Genomic DNA, 16,624 nt, shown 5'->3' with positions numbered 1-16,624 from the left:
AAGCGTCTGGACCGGGTGTAAACGCCGAGGAAAATGCGCGCGTCCGGTGTGGTCTAGTGGCTAGGATACCTGGCTTTCACCCAGGAGGCCCGGGTTCGATTCCCGGTACCGGAACGGAATTTTTCGGAAAAAGTCACGACAAGTTTTGACCCTGCGAAAGGCTGTTTCACGTCCTCCTCGCATTATACCTACTGGTTCATAAACGTCAGCTGAAAACAGTCGAGAGAAACGGGCACGCAATGAAATTACTACGAGCAGCGGAATAAAGGGAGAAGAGACGCTGGTCCACTGTTGGACTGCTACCATAGAAATGTTACATGGCAATACGCAGAGCAATTCCCGCGAAGCGATGGAAGACTCTCTGCACCGAGGCCCGTTAGCTCAGTCGGTTAGAGCGTCGTGCTAATAACGCGAAGGTCGTGGGTTCGATCCCCCCACGGGCCACTACGATTTCACTCTTCCAAAAAGGCAACGCCGATTTCGGCGGGGAAGTATGGTAACAAAGAAATCGTCACATTGTGTGCGAGCTGATAGGGGACCAGAACGCGACTTGTCGGGACGCGCTAAAACACTTCACTGGTCACAGCACGGTGAACACACAGTTCCTCGTCCGATCACCGCTACTGCGCGAAGCTGGGCGTTGTCAGTGCTTGGGCGGGTGACCGCCTGCGAACACAGGGCACTGCCGACAGTTTCAATTCGTATTTCTCTTTCCTCTTCGGTTTCGGAGCTGCAGCGCTATTCGGTCAAGGGCACTGGCGCCACATTTTGCCTCTCGGTATGCCAAGTCGCGCCGTGCGGCCACAGTGAAATGAAGGAGCGTGTTGTAAAATTTTCAACAAAGAAAAAAAAAAAAAAAAAAAGAAATGTACTAGTAATAAAACTGAATTTGTCTGACAGAACATGTAACATCAGACAATACATGATAACAGGCAGCAGGTATTTACTTGAGGCATAAGTAACGTGGTGGCCGCCTCGCCATACCTCTCTCAGTCGTTTCGCGTGCTTGTCCTCTTGATATAGGCCGATTGGAGAGCGTCAGCTCTCGCGTCAGCTGAGCTAAGTCGAGACAAGTCGAGACTCAAGGGGAATCGACGCACACACTATAGGGTGGCCTGCAGCGAGTAAGAGGGCGAAAGAAACATTAATTTAAAGACGCGTGGCAAAAGTACTCATACGCAAAAGTAAAAAGCCGGCTGCGGTGGCCGGGAATCGAACCTGGATCAACTGCTTGGAAGGCAACTATGCTGACCATTACACCACCACCGCACGGTTTCCGTCCGCGCACGGCGCGCTGTGTCTGCTTCCCGCCTGTCGGCGGCGGCTCAAGGTGGTCGTAGCTGTAGGCGCATTACGGGGTAGGCGAGCGCATCCAGACAGCGTCTCTACGCACATTTCGCGTCCTTTGGCAAGAGTCGTCGCGTGCGTGCGCCGCAAGAGTACTTAGGCGATCGCGTTCGGGCGTCATTTTTAAGCAGTGCAGTGCAGTTCAGGATTCAGCGTGTGTAGCATTCTCTCGAGAGGATGCGACGGCGCTGGACGGCAGTCCCACTTTCCCCTCAGACGTCTGCCGCGGAAAGCACCAGGAAGCTGTGAACTAGCTGAGCATCGGTGGTTCAGTGGTAGAATGCTCGCCTGCCACGCGGGCGGCCCGGGTTCGATTCCCGGCCGATGCATCATTTTGTTTTTTCTCCGATAGTGGTGCTGCGTGTCTTTCGCACTCGAACTGCGTGAGCCATGAGAATGAACCGCGGGATTTCCGTGTGGGAATAACCAAACATGCAGCGCGCACGACTGCTCGTTTCGACTGTTGTGCGCTATTGTACATACTGGCGTCGGCCTAGCATCACAAGTTGCCTGTCGCGCCGGGAATGCACGTGTAGCAACAGAAAAAAATGAGCCAGGAAGTGCAGACTCTCTACCACTGGTATTTGGTACTTACCGAGATTCCAGAAGGCGTGGCGATCACCTGCCTCGGTAGCGCAGTAGGCAGCGCGTAAGTCTCATAATCTTAAGGTCGTGAGTTCGATCCTCACCCGGGGCATTTAATTTACTTTCGTCCACAGCTAAATCGACGGCTCTGGGGTTTGCGAAGGAGCGAAACACTTTGTGCTTTGTTATCCTCAAGGCTTCAACGACTCAGCGTGATAATGTTTACTTCCCGTTATTACTACTTGCAGTTCTTATGTAAAATTTTCAAGAAAAAAAGTACTAGTAATAAAACTGAATTTCGTACGATATAACGTGTAAAGTCACACAATGTATGACCTGCTGTATGATGACAGGCAGCAGGTATTTACTTGCGAAATAAGTAAATAAATATTACTACTTACGGCTTTGCTTTTCCTCCTACCCCTGTAACAACGAGGCATAAAGCAATGGATTGTGACTTTTGCCATGCGCGCCTCGCCATGGGCGCGCGGAAAGATGCTCGCAAACAGGGAAAGTGCGACACGGAAAGCGTCTGGACCGGGTGTAAACGCCGAGGAAAATGCGCGCGTCCGGTGTGGTCTAGTGGCTAGGATACCTGGCTTTCACCCAGGAGGCCCGGGTTCGATTCCCGGTACCGGAACGGAATTTTTCGGAAAAAGTCACGACAAGTTTTGACCCTGCGAAAGGCTGTTTCACGTCCTCCTCGCATTATACCTACTGGTTCATAAACGTCAGCTGAAAACAGTCGAGAGAAACGGGCACGCAATGAAATTACTACGAGCAGCGGAATAAAGGGAGAAGAGACGCTGGTCCACTGTTGGACTGCTACCATAGAAATGTTACATGGCAATACGCAGAGCAATTCCCGCGAAGCGATGGAAGACTCTCTGCACCGAGGCCCGTTAGCTCAGTCGGTTAGAGCGTCGTGCTAATAACGCGAAGGTCGTGGGTTCGATCCCCCCACGGGCCACTACGATTTCACTCTTCCAAAAAGGCAACGCCGATTTCGGCGGGGAAGTATGGTAACAAAGAAATCGTCACATTGTGTGCGAGCTGATAGGGGACCAGAACGCGACTTGTCGGGACGCGCTAAAACACTTCACTGGTCACAGCACGGTGAACACACAGTTCCTCGTCCGATCACCGCTACTGCGCGAAGCTGGGCGTTGTCAGTGCTTGGGCGGGTGACCGCCTGCGAACACAGGGCACTGCCGACAGTTTCAATTCGTATTTCTCTTTCCTCTTCGGTTTCGGAGCTGCAGCGCTATTCGGTCAAGGGCACTGGCGCCACATTTTGCCTCTCGGTATGCCAAGTCGCGCCGTGCGGCCACAGTGAAATGAAGGAGCGTGTTGTAAAATTTTCAACAAAGAAAAAAAAAAAAAAAAAAAGAAATGTACTAGTAATAAAACTGAATTTGTCTGACAGAACATGTAACATCAGACAATACATGATAACAGGCAGCAGGTATTTACTTGAGGCATAAGTAACGTGGTGGCCGCCTCGCCATACCTCTCTCAGTCGTTTCGCGTGCTTGTCCTCTTGATATAGGCCGATTGGAGAGCGTCAGCTCTCGCGTCAGCTGAGCTAAGTCGAGACAAGTCGAGACTCAAGGGGAATCGACGCACACACTATAGGGTGGCCTGCAGCGAGTAAGAGGGCGAAAGAAACACTAATTTAAAGACGCGTGGCAAAAGTACTCATACGCAAAAGTAAAAAGCCGGCTGCGGTGGCCGGGAATCGAACCTGGATCAACTGCTTGGAAGGCAACTATGCTGACCATTACACCACCACCGCACGGTTTCCGTCCGCGCACGGCGCGCTGTGTCTGCTTCCCGCCTGTCGGCGGCGGCTCAAGGTGGTCGTAGCTGTAGGCGCATTACGGGGTAGGCGAGCGCATCCAGACAGCGTCTCTACGCACATTTCGCGTCCTTTGGCAAGAGTCGTCGCGTGCGTGCGCCGCAAGAGTACTTAGGCGATCGCGTTCGGGCGTCATTTTTAAGCAGTGCAGTGCAGTTCAGGATTCAGCGTGTGTAGCATTCTCTCGAGAGGATGCGACGGCGCTGGACGGCAGTCCCACTTTCCCCTCAGACGTCTGCCGCGGAAAGCACCAGGAAGCTGTGAACTAGCTGAGCATCGGTGGTTCAGTGGTAGAATGCTCGCCTGCCACGCGGGCGGCCCGGGTTCGATTCCCGGCCGATGCATCATTTTGTTTTTTCTCCGATAGTGGTGCTGCGTGTCTTTCGCACTCGAACTGCGTGAGCCATGAGAATGAACCGCGGGATTTCCGTGTGGGAATAACCAAACATGCAGCGCGCACGACTGCTCGTTTCGACTGTTGTGCGCTATTGTACATACTGGCGTCGGCCTAGCATCACAAGTTGCCTGTCGCGCCGGGAATGCACGTGTAGCAACAGAAAAAAATGAGCCAGGAAGTGCAGACTCTCTACCACTGGTATTTGGTACTTACCGAGATTCCAGAAAGCGTGGCGATCACCTGCCTCGGTAGCGCAGTAGGCAGCGCGTAAGTCTCATAATCTTAAGATCGTGAGTTCGATCCTCACCCGGGGCATTTAATTTACTTTCGTCCACAGCTAAATCGACGGCTCTGGGGTTTGCGAAGGAGCGAAACACTTTGTGCTTTGTTATCCTCAAGGCTTCAACGACTCAGCGTGATAATGTTTACTTCCCGTTATTACTACTTGCAGTTCTTATGTAAAATTTTCAAGAAAAAAAGTACTAGTAATAAAACTGAATTTCGTACGATATAACGTGTAAAGTCACACAATGTATGACCTGCTGTATGATGACAGGCAGCAGGTATTTACTTGCGAAATAAGTAAATAAATATTACTACTTACGGCTTTGCTTTTCCTCCTACCCCTGTAACAACGAGGCATAAAGCAATGGATTGTGACTTTTGCCATGCGCGCCTCGCCATGGGCGCGCGGAAAGATGCTCGCAAACAGGGAAAGTGCGACACGGAAAGCGTCTGGACCGGGTGTAAACGCCGAGGAAAATGCGCGCGTCCGGTGTGGTCTAGTGGCTAGGATACCTGGCTTTCACCCAGGAGGCCCGGGTTCGATTCCCGGTACCGGAACGGAATTTTTCGGAAAAAGTCACGACAAGTTTTGACCCTGCGAAAGGCTGTTTCACGTCCTCCTCGCATTATACCTACTGGTTCATAAACGTCAGCTGAAAACAGTCGAGAGAAACGGGCACGCAATGAAATTACTACGAGCAGCGGAATAAAGGGAGAAGAGACGCTGGTCCACTGTTGGACTGCTACCATAGAAATGTTACATGGCAATACGCAGAGCAATTCCCGCGAAGCGATGGAATACTCTCTGCACCGAGGCCCGTTAGCTCAGTCGGTTAGAGCGTCGTGCTAATAACGCGAAGGTCGTGGGTTCGATCCCCCCACGGGCCACTACGATTTCACTCTTCCAAAAAGGCAACGCCGATTTCGGCGGGGAAGTATGGTAACAAAGAAATCGTCACATTGTGTGCGAGCTGATAGGGGACCAGAACGCGACTTGTCGGGACGCGCTAAAACACTTCACTGGTCACAGCACGGTGAACACACAGTTCCTCGTCCGATCACCGCTACTGCGCGAAGCTGGGCGTTGTCAGTGCTTGGGCGGGTGACCGCCTGCGAACACAGGGCACTGCCGACAGTTTCAATTCGTATTTCTCTTTCCTCTTCGGTTTCGGAGCTGCAGCGCTATTCGGTCAAGGGCACTGGCGCCACATTTTGCCTCTCGGTATGCCAAGTCGCGCCGTGCGGCCACAGTGAAATGAAGGAGCGTGTTGTAAAATTTTCAACAAAGAAAAAAAAAAAAAAAAAAGAAATGTACTAGTAATAAAACTGAATTTGTCTGACAGAACATGTAACATCAGACAATACATGATAACAGGCAGCAGGTATTTACTTGAGGCATAAGTAACGTGGTGGCCGCCTCGCCATACCTCTCTCAGTCGTTTCGCGTGCTTGTCCTCTTGATATAGGCCGATTGGAGAGCGTCAGCTCTCGCGTCAGCTGAGCTAAGTCGAGACAAGTCGAGACTCAAGGGGAATCGACGCACACACTATAGGGTGGCCTGCAGCGAGTAAGAGGGCGAAAGAAACACTAATTTAAAGACGCGTGGCAAAAGTACTCATACGCAAAAGTAAAAAGCCGGCTGCGGTGGCCGGGAATCGAACCTGGATCAACTGCTTGGAAGGCAACTATGCTGACCATTACACCACCACCGCACGGTTTCCGTCCGAGCACGGCGCGCTGTGTCTGCTTCCCGCCTGTCGGCGGCGGCTCAAGGTGGTCGTAGCTGTAGGCGCATTACGGGGTAGGCGAGCGCATCCAGACAGCGTCTCTACGCACATTTCGCGTCCTTTGGCAAGAGTCGTCGCGTGCGTGCGCCGCAAGAGTACTTAGGCGATCGCGTTCGGGCGTCATTTTTAAGCAGTGCAGTGCAGTTCAGGATTCAGCGTGTGTAGCATTCTCTCGAGAGGATGCGACGGCGCTGGACGGCAGTCCCACTTTCCCCTCAGACGTCTGCCGCGGAAAGCACCAGGAAGCTGTGAACTAGCTGAGCATCGGTGGTTCAGTGGTAGAATGCTCGCCTGCCACGCGGGCGGCCCGGGTTCGATTCCCGGCCGATGCATCATTTTGTTTTTTCTCCGATAGTGGTGCTGCGTGTCTTTCGCACTCGAACTGCGTGAGCCATGAGAATGAACCGCGGGATTTCCGTGTGGGAATAACCAAACATGCAGCGCGCACGACTGCTCGTTTCGACTGTTGTGCGCTATTGTACATACTGGCGTCGGCCTAGCATCACAAGTTGCCTGTCGCGCCGGGAATGCACGTGTAGCAACAGAAAAAAATGAGCCAGGAAGTGCAGACTCTCTACCACTGGTATTTGGTACTTACCGAGATTCCAGAAAGCGTGGCGATCACCTGCCTCGGTAGCGCAGTAGGCAGCGCGTAAGTCTCATAATCTTAAGATCGTGAGTTCGATCCTCACCCGGGGCATTTAATTTACTTTCGTCCACAGCTAAATCGACGGCTCTGGGGTTTGCGAAGGAGCGAAACACTTTGTGCTTTGTTATCCTCAAGGCTTCAACGACTCAGCGTGATAATGTTTACTTCCCGTTATTACTACTTGCAGTTCTTATGTAAAATTTTCAAGAAAAAAAGTACTAGTAATAAAACTGAATTTCGTACGATATAACGTGTAAAGTCACACAATGTATGACCTGCTGTATGATGACAGGCAGCAGGTATTTACTTGCGAAATAAGTAAATAAATATTACTACTTACGGCTTTGCTTTTCCTCCTACCCCTGTAACAACGAGGCATAAAGCAATGGATTGTGACTTTTGCCATGCGCGCCTCGCCATGGGCGCGCGGAAAGATGCTCGCAAACAGGGAAAGTGCGACACGGAAAGCGTCTGGACCGGGTGTAAACGCCGAGGAAAATGCGCGCGTCCGGTGTGGTCTAGTGGCTAGGATACCTGGCTTTCACCCAGGAGGCCCGGGTTCGATTCCCGGTACCGGAACGGAATTTTTCGGAAAAAGTCACGACAAGTTTTGACCCTGCGAAAGGCTGTTTCACGTCCTCCTCGCATTATACCTACTGGTTCATAAACGTCAGCTGAAAACAGTCGAGAGAAACGGGCACGCAATGAAATTACTACGAGCAGCGGAATAAAGGGAGAAGAGACGCTGGTCCACTGTTGGACTGCTACCATAGAAATGTTACATGGCAATACGCAGAGCAATTCCCGCGAAGCGATGGAATACTCTCTGCACCGAGGCCCGTTAGCTCAGTCGGTTAGAGCGTCGTGCTAATAACGCGAAGGTCGTGGGTTCGATCCCCCCACGGGCCACTACGATTTCACTCTTCCAAAAAGGCAACGCCGATTTCGGCGGGGAAGTATGGTAACAAAGAAATCGTCACATTGTGTGCGAGCTGATAGGGGACCAGAACGCGACTTGTCGGGACGCGCTAAAACACTTCACTGGTCACAGCACGGTGAACACACAGTTCCTCGTCCGATCACCGCTACTGCGCGAAGCTGGGCGTTGTCAGTGCTTGGGCGGGTGACCGCCTGCGAACACAGGGCACTGCCGACAGTTTCAATTCGTATTTCTCTTTCCTCTTCGGTTTCGGAGCTGCAGCGCTATTCGGTCAAGGGCACTGGCGCCACATTTTGCCTCTCGGTATGCCAAGTCGCGCCGTGCGGCCACAGTGAAATGAAGGAGCGTGTTGTAAAATTTTCAACAAAGAAAAAAAAAAAAAAAAAAGAAATGTACTAGTAATAAAACTGAATTTGTCTGACAGAACATGTAACATCAGACAATACATGATAACAGGCAGCAGGTATTTACTTGAGGCATAAGTAACGTGGTGGCCGCCTCGCCATACCTCTCTCAGTCGTTTCGCGTGCTTGTCCTCTTGATATAGGCCGATTGGAGAGCGTCAGCTCTCGCGTCAGCTGAGCTAAGTCGAGACAAGTCGAGACTCAAGGGGAATCGACGCACACACTATAGGGTGGCCTGCAGCGAGTAAGAGGGCGAAAGAAACACTAATTTAAAGACGCGTGGCAAAAGTACTCATACGCAAAAGTAAAAAGCCGGCTGCGGTGGCCGGGAATCGAACCTGGATCAACTGCTTGGAAGGCAACTATGCTGACCATTACACCACCACCGCACGGTTTCCGGCCGCGCACGGCGCGCTGTGTCTGCTTCCCGCCTGTCGGCGGCGGCTCAAGGTGGTCGTAGCTGTAGGCGCATTACGGGGTAGGCGAGCGCATCCAGACAGCGTCTCTACGCACATTTCGCGTCCTTTGGCAAGAGTCGTCGCGTGCGTGCGCCGCAAGAGTACTTAGGCGATCGCGTTCGGGCGTCATTTTTAAGCAGTGCAGTGCAGTTCAGGATTCAGCGTGTGTAGCATTCTCTCGAGAGGATGCGACGGCGCTGGACGGCAGTCCCACTTTCCCCTCAGACGTCTGCCGCGGAAAGCACCAGGAAGCTGTGAACTAGCTGAGCATCGGTGGTTCAGTGGTAGAATGCTCGCCTGCCACGCGGGCGGCCCGGGTTCGATTCCCGGCCGATGCATCATTTTGTTTTTTCTCCGATAGTGGTGCTGCGTGTCTTTCGCACTCGAACTGCGTGAGCCATGAGAATGAACCGCGGGATTTCCGTGTGGGAATAACCAAACATGCAGCGCGCACGACTGCTCGTTTCGACTGTTGTGCGCTATTGTACATACTGGCGTCGGCCTAGCATCACAAGTTGCCTGTCGCGCCGGGAATGCACGTGTAGCAACAGAAAAAAATGAGCCAGGAAGTGCAGACTCTCTACCACTGGTATTTGGTACTTACCGAGATTCCAGAAGGCGTGGCGATCACCTGCCTCGGTAGCGCAGTAGGCAGCGCGTAAGTCTCATAATCTTAAGGTCGTGAGTTCGATCCTCACCCGGGGCATTTAATTTACTTTCGTCCACAGCTAAATCGACGGCTCTGGGGTTTGCGAAGGAGCGAAACACTTTGTGCTTTGTTATCCTCAAGGCTTCAACGACTCAGCGTGATAATGTTTACTTCCCGTTATTACTACTTGCAGTTCTTATGTAAAATTTTCAAGAAAAAAAGTACTAGTAATAAAACTGAATTTCGTACGATATAACGTGTAAAGTCACACAATGTATGACCTGCTGTATGATGACAGGCAGCAGGTATTTACTTGCGAAATAAGTAAATAAATATTACTACTTACGGCTTTGCTTTTCCTCCTACCCCTGTAACAACGAGGCATAAAGCAATGGATTGTGACTTTTGCCATGCGCGCCTCGCCATGGGCGCGCGGAAAGATGCTCGCAAACAGGGAAAGTGCGACACGGAAAGCGTCTGGACCGGGTGTAAACGCCGAGGAAAATGCGCGCGTCCGGTGTGGTCTAGTGGCTAGGATACCTGGCTTTCACCCAGGAGGCCCGGGTTCGATTCCCGGTACCGGAACGGAATTTTTCGGAAAAAGTCACGACAAGTTTTGACCCTGCGAAAGGCTGTTTCACGTCCTCCTCGCATTATACCTACTGGTTCATAAACGTCAGCTGAAAACAGTCGAGAGAAACGGGCACGCAATGAAATTACTACGAGCAGCGGAATAAAGGGAGAAGAGACGCTGGTCCACTGTTGGACTGCTACCATAGAAATGTTACATGGCAATACGCAGAGCAATTCCCGCGAAGCGATGGAAGACTCTCTGCACCGAGGCCCGTTAGCTCAGTCGGTTAGAGCGTCGTGCTAATAACGCGAAGGTCGTGGGTTCGATCCCCCCACGGGCCACTACGATTTCACTCTTCCAAAAAGGCAACGCCGATTTCGGCGGGGAAGTATGGTAACAAAGAAATCGTCACATTGTGTGCGAGCTGATAGGGGACCAGAACGCGACTTGTCGGGACGCGCTAAAACACTTCACTGGTCACAGCACGGTGAACACACAGTTCCTCGTCCGATCACCGCTACTGCGCGAAGCTGGGCGTTGTCAGTGCTTGGGCGGGTGACCGCCTGCGAACACAGGGCACTGCCGACAGTTTCAATTCGTATTTCTCTTTCCTCTTCGGTTTCGGAGCTGCAGCGCTATTCGGTCAAGGGCACTGGCGCCACATTTTGCCTCTCGGTATGCCAAGTCGCGCCGTGCGGCCACAGTGAAATGAAGGAGCGTGTTGTAAAATTTTCAACAAAGAAAAAAAAAAAAAAAAAAGAAATGTACTAGTAATAAAACTGAATTTGTCTGACAGAACATGTAACATCAGACAATACATGATAACAGGCAGCAGGTATTTACTTGAGGCATAAGTAACGTGGTGGCCGCCTCGCCATACCTCTCTCAGTCGTTTCGCGTGCTTGTCCTCTTGATATAGGCCGATTGGAGAGCGTCAGCTCTCGCGTCAGCTGAGCTAAGTCGAGACAAGTCGAGACTCAAGGGGAATCGACGCACACACTATAGGGTGGCCTGCAGCGAGTAAGAGGGCGAAAGAAACACTAATTTAAAGACGCGTGGCAAAAGTACTCATACGCAAAAGTAAAAAGCCGGCTGCGGTGGCCGGGAATCGAACCTGGATCAACTGCTTGGAAGGCAACTATGCTGACCATTACACCACCACCGCACGGTTTCCGTCCGCGCACGGCGCGCTGTGTCTGCTTCCCGCCTGTCGGCGGCGGCTCAAGGTGGTCGTAGCTGTAGGCGCATTACGGGGTAGGCGAGCGCATCCAGACAGCGTCTCTACGCACATTTCGCGTCCTTTGGCAAGAGTCGTCGCGTGCGTGCGCCGCAAGAGTACTTAGGCGATCGCGTTCGGGCGTCATTTTTAAGCAGTGCAGTGCAGTTCAGGATTCAGCGTGTGTAGCATTCTCTCGAGAGGATGCGACGGCGCTGGACGGCAGTCCCACTTTCCCCTCAGACGTCTGCCGCGGAAAGCACCAGGAAGCTGTGAACTAGCTGAGCATCGGTGGTTCAGTGGTAGAATGCTCGCCTGCCACGCGGGCGGCCCGGGTTCGATTCCCGGCCGATGCATCATTTTGTTTTTTCTCCGATAGTGGTGCTGCGTGTCTTTCGCACTCGAACTGCGTGAGCCATGAGAATGAACCGCGGGATTTCCGTGTGGGAATAACCAAACATGCAGCGCGCACGACTGCTCGTTTCGACTGTTGTGCGCTATTGTACATACTGGCGTCGGCCTAGCATCACAAGTTGCCTGTCGCGCCGGGAATGCACGTGTAGCAACAGAAAAAAATGAGCCAGGAAGTGCAGACTCTCTACCACTGGTATTTGGTACTTACCGAGATTCCAGAAGGCGTGGCGATCACCTGCCTCGGTAGCGCAGTAGGCAGCGCGTAAGTCTCATAATCTTAAGGTCGTGAGTTCGATCCTCACCCGGGGCATTTAATTTACTTTCGTCCACAGCTAAATCGACGGCTCTGGGGTTTGCGAAGGAGCGAAACACTTTGTGCTTTGTTATCCTCAAGGCTTCAACGACTCAGCGTGATAATGTTTACTTCCCGTTATTACTACTTGCAGTTCTTATGTAAAATTTTCAAGAAAAAAAGTACTAGTAATAAAACTGAATTTCGTACGATATAACGTGTAAAGTCACACAATGTATGACCTGCTGTATGATGACAGGCAGCAGGTATTTACTTGCGAAATAAGTAAATAAATATTACTACTTACGGCTTTGCTTTTCCTCCTACCCCTGTAACAACGAGGCATAAAGCAATGGATTGTGACTTTTGCCATGCGCGCCTCGCCATGGGCGCGCGGAAAGATGCTCGCAAACAGGGAAAGTGCGACACGGAAAGCGTCTAGACCGGGTGTAAACGCCGAGGAAAATGCGCGCGTCCGGTGTGGTCTAGTGGCTAGGATACCTGGCTTTCACCCAGGAGGCCCGGGTTCGATTCCCGGTACCGGAACGGAATTTTTCGGAAAAAGTCACGACAAGTTTTGACCCTGCGAAAGGCTGTTTCACGTCCTCCTCGCATTATACCTACTGGTTCATAAACGTCAGCTGAAAACAGTCGAGAGAAACGGGCACGCAATGAAATTACTACGAGCAGCGGAATAAAGGGAGAAGAGACGCTGGTCCACTGTTGGACTGCTACCATAGAAATGTTACATGGCAATACGCAGAGCAATTCCCGCGAAGCGATGGAAGACTCTCTGCACCGAGGCCCGTTAGCTCAGTCGGTTAGAGCGTCGTGCTAATAACGCGAAGGTCGTGGGTTCGATCCCCCCACGGGCCACTACGATTTCACTCTTCCAAAAAGGCAACGCCGATTTCGGCGGGGAAGTATGGTAACAAAGAAATCGTCACATTGTGTGCGAGCTGATAGGGGACCAGAACGCGACTTGTCGGGACGCGCTAAAACACTTCACTGGTCACAGCACGGTGAACACACAGTTCCTCGTCCGATCACCGCTACTGCGCGAAGCTGGGCGTTGTCAGTGCTTGGGCGGGTGACCGCCTGCGAACACAGGGCACTGCCGACAGTTTCAATTCGTATTTCTCTTTCCTCTTCGGTTTCGGAGCTGCAGCGCTATTCGGTCAAGGGCACTGGCGCCACATTTTGCCTCTCGGTATGCCAAGTCGCGCCGTGCGGCCACAGTGAAATGAAGGAGCGTGTTGTAAAATTTTCAACAAAGAAAAAAAAAAAAAAAAAGAAATGTACTAGTAATAAAACTGAATTTGTCTGACAGAACATGTAACATCAAACAATACATGATAACAGGCAGCAGGTATTTACTTGAGGCATAAGTAACGTGGTGGCCGCCTCGCCATACCTCTCTCAGTCGTTTCGCGTACTTGTCCTCTTGATATAGGCCGATTGGAGAGCGTCAGCTCTCGCGTCAGCTGAGCTAAGTCGAGACAAGTCGAGACTCAAGGGGAATCGACGCACACACTATAGGGTGGCCTGCAGCGAGTAAGAGGGCGAAAGAAACACTAATTTAAAGACGCGTGGCAAAAGTACTCATACGCAAAAGTAAAAAGCCGGCTGCGGTGGCCGGGAATCGAACCTGGATCAACTGCTTGGAAGGCAACTATGCTGACCATTACACCACCACCGCACGGTTTCCGTCCGCGCACGGCGCGCTGTGTCTGCTTCCCGCCTGTCGGCGGCGGCTCAAGGTGGTCGTAGCTGTAGGCGCATTACGGGGTAGGCGAGCGCATCCAGACAGCGTCTCTACGCACATTTCGCGTCCTTTGGCAAGAGTCGTCGCGTGCGTGCGCCGCAAGAGTACTTAGGCGATCGCGTTCGGGCGTCATTTTTAAGCAGTGCAGTGCAGTTCAGGATTCAGCGTGTGTAGCATTCTCTCGAGAGGATGCGACGGCGCTGGACGGCAGTCCCACTTTCCCCTCAGACGTCTGCCGCGGAAAGCACCAGGAAGCTGTGAACTAGCTGAGCATCGGTGGTTCAGTGGTAGAATGCTCGCCTGCCACGCGGGCGGCCCGGGTTCGATTCCCGGCCGATGCATAATTTTGTTTTTTCTCCGATAGTGGTGCTGCGTGTCTTTCGCACTCGAACTGCGTGAGCCATGAGAATGAACCGCGGGATTTCCGTGTGGGAATAACCAAACATGCAGCGCGCACGACTGCTCGTTTCGACTGTTGTGCGCTATTGTACATACTGGCGTCGGCCTAGCATCACAAGTTGCCTGTCGCGCCGGGAATGCACGTGTAGCAACAGAAAAAAATGAGCCAGGAAGTGCAGACTCTCTACCACTGGTATTTGGTACTTACCGAGATTCCAGAAGGCGTGGCGATCACCTGCCTCGGTAGCGCAGTAGGCAGCGCGTAAGTCTCATAATCTTAAGGTCGTGAGTTCGATCCTCACCCGGGGCATTTAATTTACTTTCGTCCACAGCTAAATCGACGGCTCTGGGGTTTGCGAAGGAGCGAAACACTTTGTGCTTTGTTATCCTCAAGGCTTCAACGACTCAGCGTGATAATGTTTACTTCCCGTTATTACTACTTGCAGTTCTTATGTAAAATTTTCAAGAAAAAAAGTACTAGTAATAAAACTGAATTTCGTACGATATAACGTGTAAAGTCACACAATGTATGACCTGCTGTATGATGACAGGCAGCAGGTATTTACTTGCGAAATAAGTAAATAAATATTACTACTTACGGCTTTGCTTTTCCTCCTACCCCTGTAACAACGAGGCATAAAGCAATGGATTGTGACTTTTGCCATGCGCGCCTCGCCATGGGCGCGCGGAAAGATGCTCGCAAACAGGGAAAGTGCGACACGGAAAGCGTCTGGACCGGGTGTAAACGCCGAGGAAAATGCGCGCGTCCGGTGTGGTCTAGTGGCTAGGATACCTGGCTTTCACCCAGGAGGCCCGGGTTCGATTCCCGGTACCGGAACGGAATTTTTCGGAAAAAGTCACGACAAGTTTTGACCCTGCGAAAGGCTGTTTCACGTCCTCCTCGCATTATACCTACTGGTTCATAAACGTCAGCTGAAAACAGTCGAGAGAAACGGGCACGCAATGAAATTACTACGAGCAGCGGAATAAAGGGAGAAGAGACGCTGGTCCACTGTTGGACTGCTACCATAGAAATGTTACATGGCAATACGCAGAGCAATTCCCGCGAAGCGATGGAAGACTCTCTGCACCGAGGCCCGTTAGCTCAGTCGGTTAGAGCGTCGTGCTAATAACGCGAAGGTCGTGGGTTCGATCCCCCCACGGGCCACTACGATTTCACTCTTCCAAAAAGGCAACGCCGATTTCGGCGGGGAAGTATGGTAACAAAGAAATCGTCACATTGTGTGCGAGCTGATAGGGGACCAGAACGCGACTTGTCGGGACGCGCTAAAACACTTCACTGGTCACAGCACGGTGAACACACAGTTCCTCGTCCGATCACCGCTACTGCGCGAAGCTGGGCGTTGTCAGTGCTTGGGCGGGTGACCGCCTGCGAACACAGGGCACTGCCGACAGTTTCAATTCGTATTTCTCTTTCCTCTTCGGTTTCGGAGCTGCAGCGCTATTCGGTCAAGGGCACTGGCGCCACATTTTGCCTCTCGGTATGCCAAGTCGCGCCGTGCGGCCACAGTGAAATGAAGGAGCGTGTTGTAAAATTTTCAACAAAGAAAAAAAAAAAAAAAAAAGAAATGTACTAGTAATAAAACTGAATTTGTCTGACAGAACATGTAACATCAGACAATACATGATAACAGGCAGCAGGTATTTACTTGAGGCATAAGTAACGTGGTGGCCGCCTCGCCATACCTCTCTCAGTCGTTTCGCGTGCTTGTCCTCTTGATATAGGCCGATTGGAGAGCGTCAGCTCTCGCGTCAGCTGAGCTAAGTCGAGACAAGTCGAGACTCAAGGGGAATCGACGCACACACTATAGGGTGGCCTGCAGCGAGTAAGAGGGCGAAAGAAACACTAATTTAAAGACGCGTGGCAAAAGTACTCATACGCAAAAGTAAAAAGCCGGCTGCGGTGGCCGGGAATCGAACCTGGATCAACTGCTTGGAAGGCAACTATGCTGACCATTACACCACCACCGCACGGTTTCCGTCCGAGCACGGCGCGCTGTGTCTGCTTCCCGCCTGTCGGCGGCGGCTCAAGGTGGTCGTAGCTGTAGGCGCATTACGGGGTAGGCGAGCGCATCCAGACAGCGTCTCTACGCACATTTCGCGTCCTTTGGCAAGAGTCGTCGCGTGCGTGCGCCGCAAGAGTACTTAGGCGATCGCGTTCGGGCGTCATTTTTAAGCAGTGCAGTGCAGTTCAGGATTCAGCGTGTGTAGCATTCTCTCGAGAGGATGCGACGGCGCTGGACGGCAGTCCCACTTTCCCCTCAGACGTCTGCCGCGGAAAGCACCAGGAAGCTGTGAACTAGCTGAGCATCGGTGGTTCAGTGGTAGAATGCTCGCCTGCCACGCGGGCGGCCCGGGTTCGATTCCCGGCCGATGCATCATTTTGTTTTTTCTCCGATAGTGGTGCTGCGTGTCTTTCGCACTCGAACTGCGTGAGCCATGAGAATGAACCGCGGGATTTCCGTGTGGGAATAACCAAACATGCAGCGCGCACGACTGCTCGTTTCGACTGTTGTGCGCTATTGTACATACTGGCGTCGGCCTAGCATCACAAGTTGCCTGTCGCGCCGGGAATGCACGTGTA

The 16,624-nt window shown here is 52.0% G+C and overlaps 34 non-coding genes across 34 annotated transcripts; 27 read left to right on the top strand and 7 right to left on the bottom strand.

The window, feature by feature from the left end:
* Nucleotides 1-42: 42 nt before the first annotated feature.
* Trnae-uuc (transfer RNA glutamic acid (anticodon UUC)) lies at nucleotides 43-114 on the top strand. Its single transcript has one exon. It is a non-coding gene; the product is annotated as a tRNA-Glu (tRNA).
* Nucleotides 115-370: 256 nt separating this feature from the next.
* Trnai-aau (transfer RNA isoleucine (anticodon AAU)) lies at nucleotides 371-444 on the top strand. Its single transcript has one exon. It is a non-coding gene; the product is annotated as a tRNA-Ile (tRNA).
* Nucleotides 445-1,197: 753 nt separating this feature from the next.
* Nucleotides 1,198-1,269, bottom strand: Trnag-ucc (transfer RNA glycine (anticodon UCC)). Its single transcript has one exon. It is a non-coding gene; the product is annotated as a tRNA-Gly (tRNA).
* A 336-nt stretch (nucleotides 1,270-1,605) lies between these two features.
* On the top strand, nucleotides 1,606-1,676 carry Trnag-gcc (transfer RNA glycine (anticodon GCC)). Its single transcript has one exon. It is a non-coding gene; the product is annotated as a tRNA-Gly (tRNA).
* A 295-nt stretch (nucleotides 1,677-1,971) lies between these two features.
* Trnam-cau (transfer RNA methionine (anticodon CAU)) lies at nucleotides 1,972-2,044 on the top strand. Its single transcript has one exon. It is a non-coding gene; the product is annotated as a tRNA-Met (tRNA).
* A 456-nt stretch (nucleotides 2,045-2,500) lies between these two features.
* Nucleotides 2,501-2,572, top strand: Trnae-uuc (transfer RNA glutamic acid (anticodon UUC)). The gene has a single exon. It is a non-coding gene; the product is annotated as a tRNA-Glu (tRNA).
* Nucleotides 2,573-2,828: 256 nt separating this feature from the next.
* Trnai-aau (transfer RNA isoleucine (anticodon AAU)) lies at nucleotides 2,829-2,902 on the top strand. The gene has a single exon. It is a non-coding gene; the product is annotated as a tRNA-Ile (tRNA).
* Nucleotides 2,903-3,655: 753 nt separating this feature from the next.
* Trnag-ucc (transfer RNA glycine (anticodon UCC)) lies at nucleotides 3,656-3,727 on the bottom strand. Its single transcript has one exon. It is a non-coding gene; the product is annotated as a tRNA-Gly (tRNA).
* Nucleotides 3,728-4,063: 336 nt separating this feature from the next.
* Trnag-gcc (transfer RNA glycine (anticodon GCC)) lies at nucleotides 4,064-4,134 on the top strand. Its single transcript has one exon. It is a non-coding gene; the product is annotated as a tRNA-Gly (tRNA).
* Nucleotides 4,135-4,429: 295 nt separating this feature from the next.
* Nucleotides 4,430-4,502, top strand: Trnam-cau (transfer RNA methionine (anticodon CAU)). The gene has a single exon. It is a non-coding gene; the product is annotated as a tRNA-Met (tRNA).
* A 456-nt stretch (nucleotides 4,503-4,958) lies between these two features.
* Nucleotides 4,959-5,030, top strand: Trnae-uuc (transfer RNA glutamic acid (anticodon UUC)). The gene has a single exon. It is a non-coding gene; the product is annotated as a tRNA-Glu (tRNA).
* A 256-nt stretch (nucleotides 5,031-5,286) lies between these two features.
* Nucleotides 5,287-5,360, top strand: Trnai-aau (transfer RNA isoleucine (anticodon AAU)). Its single transcript has one exon. It is a non-coding gene; the product is annotated as a tRNA-Ile (tRNA).
* A 752-nt stretch (nucleotides 5,361-6,112) lies between these two features.
* Nucleotides 6,113-6,184, bottom strand: Trnag-ucc (transfer RNA glycine (anticodon UCC)). The gene has a single exon. It is a non-coding gene; the product is annotated as a tRNA-Gly (tRNA).
* A 336-nt stretch (nucleotides 6,185-6,520) lies between these two features.
* Trnag-gcc (transfer RNA glycine (anticodon GCC)) lies at nucleotides 6,521-6,591 on the top strand. Its single transcript has one exon. It is a non-coding gene; the product is annotated as a tRNA-Gly (tRNA).
* A 295-nt stretch (nucleotides 6,592-6,886) lies between these two features.
* Trnam-cau (transfer RNA methionine (anticodon CAU)) lies at nucleotides 6,887-6,959 on the top strand. The gene has a single exon. It is a non-coding gene; the product is annotated as a tRNA-Met (tRNA).
* A 456-nt stretch (nucleotides 6,960-7,415) lies between these two features.
* On the top strand, nucleotides 7,416-7,487 carry Trnae-uuc (transfer RNA glutamic acid (anticodon UUC)). The gene has a single exon. It is a non-coding gene; the product is annotated as a tRNA-Glu (tRNA).
* Nucleotides 7,488-7,743: 256 nt separating this feature from the next.
* Nucleotides 7,744-7,817, top strand: Trnai-aau (transfer RNA isoleucine (anticodon AAU)). The gene has a single exon. It is a non-coding gene; the product is annotated as a tRNA-Ile (tRNA).
* A 752-nt stretch (nucleotides 7,818-8,569) lies between these two features.
* Trnag-ucc (transfer RNA glycine (anticodon UCC)) lies at nucleotides 8,570-8,641 on the bottom strand. The gene has a single exon. It is a non-coding gene; the product is annotated as a tRNA-Gly (tRNA).
* Nucleotides 8,642-8,977: 336 nt separating this feature from the next.
* Trnag-gcc (transfer RNA glycine (anticodon GCC)) lies at nucleotides 8,978-9,048 on the top strand. Its single transcript has one exon. It is a non-coding gene; the product is annotated as a tRNA-Gly (tRNA).
* A 295-nt stretch (nucleotides 9,049-9,343) lies between these two features.
* On the top strand, nucleotides 9,344-9,416 carry Trnam-cau (transfer RNA methionine (anticodon CAU)). Its single transcript has one exon. It is a non-coding gene; the product is annotated as a tRNA-Met (tRNA).
* Nucleotides 9,417-9,872: 456 nt separating this feature from the next.
* On the top strand, nucleotides 9,873-9,944 carry Trnae-uuc (transfer RNA glutamic acid (anticodon UUC)). The gene has a single exon. It is a non-coding gene; the product is annotated as a tRNA-Glu (tRNA).
* Nucleotides 9,945-10,200: 256 nt separating this feature from the next.
* Nucleotides 10,201-10,274, top strand: Trnai-aau (transfer RNA isoleucine (anticodon AAU)). The gene has a single exon. It is a non-coding gene; the product is annotated as a tRNA-Ile (tRNA).
* A 752-nt stretch (nucleotides 10,275-11,026) lies between these two features.
* Nucleotides 11,027-11,098, bottom strand: Trnag-ucc (transfer RNA glycine (anticodon UCC)). The gene has a single exon. It is a non-coding gene; the product is annotated as a tRNA-Gly (tRNA).
* A 336-nt stretch (nucleotides 11,099-11,434) lies between these two features.
* Nucleotides 11,435-11,505, top strand: Trnag-gcc (transfer RNA glycine (anticodon GCC)). The gene has a single exon. It is a non-coding gene; the product is annotated as a tRNA-Gly (tRNA).
* A 295-nt stretch (nucleotides 11,506-11,800) lies between these two features.
* On the top strand, nucleotides 11,801-11,873 carry Trnam-cau (transfer RNA methionine (anticodon CAU)). The gene has a single exon. It is a non-coding gene; the product is annotated as a tRNA-Met (tRNA).
* Nucleotides 11,874-12,329: 456 nt separating this feature from the next.
* Nucleotides 12,330-12,401, top strand: Trnae-uuc (transfer RNA glutamic acid (anticodon UUC)). Its single transcript has one exon. It is a non-coding gene; the product is annotated as a tRNA-Glu (tRNA).
* Nucleotides 12,402-12,657: 256 nt separating this feature from the next.
* Nucleotides 12,658-12,731, top strand: Trnai-aau (transfer RNA isoleucine (anticodon AAU)). Its single transcript has one exon. It is a non-coding gene; the product is annotated as a tRNA-Ile (tRNA).
* A 751-nt stretch (nucleotides 12,732-13,482) lies between these two features.
* Nucleotides 13,483-13,554, bottom strand: Trnag-ucc (transfer RNA glycine (anticodon UCC)). Its single transcript has one exon. It is a non-coding gene; the product is annotated as a tRNA-Gly (tRNA).
* A 336-nt stretch (nucleotides 13,555-13,890) lies between these two features.
* Nucleotides 13,891-13,961, top strand: Trnag-gcc (transfer RNA glycine (anticodon GCC)). The gene has a single exon. It is a non-coding gene; the product is annotated as a tRNA-Gly (tRNA).
* A 295-nt stretch (nucleotides 13,962-14,256) lies between these two features.
* Nucleotides 14,257-14,329, top strand: Trnam-cau (transfer RNA methionine (anticodon CAU)). Its single transcript has one exon. It is a non-coding gene; the product is annotated as a tRNA-Met (tRNA).
* Nucleotides 14,330-14,785: 456 nt separating this feature from the next.
* Trnae-uuc (transfer RNA glutamic acid (anticodon UUC)) lies at nucleotides 14,786-14,857 on the top strand. Its single transcript has one exon. It is a non-coding gene; the product is annotated as a tRNA-Glu (tRNA).
* Nucleotides 14,858-15,113: 256 nt separating this feature from the next.
* On the top strand, nucleotides 15,114-15,187 carry Trnai-aau (transfer RNA isoleucine (anticodon AAU)). The gene has a single exon. It is a non-coding gene; the product is annotated as a tRNA-Ile (tRNA).
* A 752-nt stretch (nucleotides 15,188-15,939) lies between these two features.
* Nucleotides 15,940-16,011, bottom strand: Trnag-ucc (transfer RNA glycine (anticodon UCC)). Its single transcript has one exon. It is a non-coding gene; the product is annotated as a tRNA-Gly (tRNA).
* A 336-nt stretch (nucleotides 16,012-16,347) lies between these two features.
* Trnag-gcc (transfer RNA glycine (anticodon GCC)) lies at nucleotides 16,348-16,418 on the top strand. The gene has a single exon. It is a non-coding gene; the product is annotated as a tRNA-Gly (tRNA).
* The last annotated feature ends 206 nt before the right edge of the window (nucleotides 16,419-16,624 follow it).

Source organism: Schistocerca serialis, unplaced genomic scaffold (genome assembly GCF_023864345.2).
Source record: "Schistocerca serialis cubense isolate TAMUIC-IGC-003099 unplaced genomic scaffold, iqSchSeri2.2 HiC_scaffold_742, whole genome shotgun sequence".
NCBI classification, from domain to species: Eukaryota; Metazoa; Arthropoda; class Insecta; order Orthoptera; family Acrididae; genus Schistocerca; species Schistocerca serialis.
The sequence above is the reverse complement of the archived record's forward strand: the minus strand, read 5'-3'. Positions and strand labels throughout refer to the sequence as shown.